This window comes from Wasmannia auropunctata, unplaced genomic scaffold, assembly GCF_000956235.1.
Source record: "Wasmannia auropunctata unplaced genomic scaffold, wasmannia.A_1.0 LD336074.1, whole genome shotgun sequence".
Lineage (NCBI taxonomy): Eukaryota > Metazoa > Arthropoda > Insecta > Hymenoptera > Formicidae > Wasmannia > Wasmannia auropunctata.
The window spans coordinates 3344293-3346859 of NW_012026816.1; positions in this window are offsets into that span (position 1 = coordinate 3344293).

Sequence of the window (2567 nt, forward strand, 5' to 3'; positions counted from 1 at the left end):
CTCCACTTGCAGCCAGTGGCTGTTAAAGGTTTTCTTGGCATCCCTGCTCGGCACCCGGCTCAAGAAGCCATGTGGTTTTTCCACCCTCCCGGGCGGACAGAGTGACAATCTGAACGCTTCACCTAAAAATCCGGCAGGGGCACCCAAAGAGAATCTGAACGTTTTCTAGGTGTCTGAGTGCACCCGGGTGTAGAATCTGAACACAGCCCTTAGGGTGTAGAGACCCTCAATCAGAGTTAAGCTATGATTCGCGTGTGGCGCTCGTGCCTGTTCGGTCGTGTTATACTGCGCTCTCGAGTGTTCCCGCGTTTTACGTGGTGTTGCCGCGTCGGTTTTCGCGAAAGTTAGTTTCTGGGCACTGTCCCTTTATCTCCTTTTGCTCTCGGCACGCGAATCTCTTAAAAACCGCATTAATAACTGGTGTTTCTCGCTATGTCGGAGGCCACGGCTTCGGACGAGGCCGATCGGGGAAACGGCACCGGTGCTACCGGGCAGGTTGCGTCATTCTTGCAGCACGCTCTCTCGGTCCCTTTAGATTGCTTTACCCAATTTGAAGGGCAAATGGCTCTTTCACAGGGCAGCCCGCAATCCATTAAGACAATTAACAACCGCGCTTCTTATCCACAACCACCCCCTTCCCCCCCTATGGATGCCAATGGCTCTCTCTCTGTGTCGGTTCTCAACGGCGCGTGTAACTCGCCGCCATTGGCGGCATCGCAGCTCGTTCCCGCTCGTTCTCAGGAAATCAGTGGTGTGCCTACTACTACTACTACTACTACTACTACTACTACTACTACTTCTACTTCTGTTGAGAATCGAATGGACCTCGACTCGGCGCCCTTAGTGACGGCAGCCTCGCTGCAGTTCTTGTCGGTTGGACAAGGAAGATGTAACAAGCGCTCTCTTAGAGACGCGGATATGGGCGGGGATGTCTGCGGGACATCGGTCTCTGAGGATACGTCCTCTGTTCTTATCGTCGAGACATCCGCACGCTCGCATGGCACGTTCTCCTCGCGCCATGAATCTGACAATGCCAAGTCGCGAAGAATAGAGGAAAAAATTAATGCCTACACAAGCCAGGCTTCTTCCCCTTACATAGTTCACATACATGCACTCGGTAACAGTCGTGCGAATCGACCCGCTGAAAATGTTTGCCGAGGTCGGCCGCATCATGCCATCTTCGGACATCGTGGAGATGAAGAAACTAGGAGCCGGTAAGATATCTGTTGAATGCAAATCGGCTCTCGCCGCCAACAGGCTTGTGTCTAACCTCATGCTTGCCGCTTCTAACTTCAAAGCTTTAATCCCCAATTATAGAGTTCTTCGAATAGGGATAATTCGCGATGTCCCGCAAGAATTTAGTACTGAAGAAATAAAAAGCGCAATAATCTCTGACCAAAAAGTAATCGACGTCCAGCGCCTTAACAGAAGGATTATAATTGACAATAAGCCTCAATACGTTCCTTCCCGCACTGTAAGCATAAAATTTTCAGGTCAAATTCTGCCAATCCACGTGATTCTTTTCTGGGCACGTCATGAGGTACGCCCGTACATCCCAAGGGCCCGTATATGCCAAGCCTGCTTTAGAGCAGGGCATGCTGCTTCATCCTGCAGAAGTCCGCCAAGATGCTTATACTGCGGCAACTCTCCGCACACAGAGGGGTCTGTCTGCCCACTGAGAAACGGCAAGCCTAGTTGCATCAATTGTTCAGATGAGCACCTCCCCACCGATCCCTCCTGCCCGGCGCTTATCGCCCAGAAAAAAATCTTAGCGCTTGCCGCGTCGCAAAATATTTCTCTTATTGACGCCAAAAAAAGAATTGCGCAACCCTCCTCGTCCAGAAACAGCTCTGGTTTACGCTCTGACTCTCTTTCATCCAATAACCATGGCAACTTTGAATCGAGGAACAGATTTGATGTTCTTGATGTTCTTGAGGATTACCCGCATGATTCTCCCCCGATGAATTGCAACTCTTACGCTCAGGTTACATCCGGCGTTAATCGAAGACAGGCTCGCAATACGAAACCAGCTCTTCGCTTTACCCAGCTCTCCAGCAAAGGACAGGAAAGCCGCTCTCCTCCTTCTCCCCCCTCCCCGACTGAATTCCAAAACGAGAATTTCATGACAGCTCCTAACGGGCGAGTCGCGTCCCATTTGGGCAATGGCGTGGTCTTTTCACAATCTCCCTCTCCGGAAGTCTCGAGCTGCGGCAGCTCTTCTTTCAACTCTGGCAACTCTAACTCAGGACTAGAATCTATATTAAATATTCTCAAATCTTTAGGTTTCAATGGTTCCTCGGACTTCTCTACAACTCTACAGCAAATTCTCTCTCTTATAAGTCTTTTATCCCCCATTGTGAACAAGATTACTCAATTTCTGGAATTATTCAACGCAAACAACGCCTCTGTCCCCTCTCAGCGGATGGGTTTTCAACCGGCTCCGTCGCAGGAGTACTGCGACGGGCCCCCTGCGGCGGGCCCTTTTCAATCCAACTAATTCCCCCGCTCCCTCTCCCCTCCTCCCTTCCCCTTCCCTTCCCCTTCCCTTCCCCTCCCTCTCCCTCCCT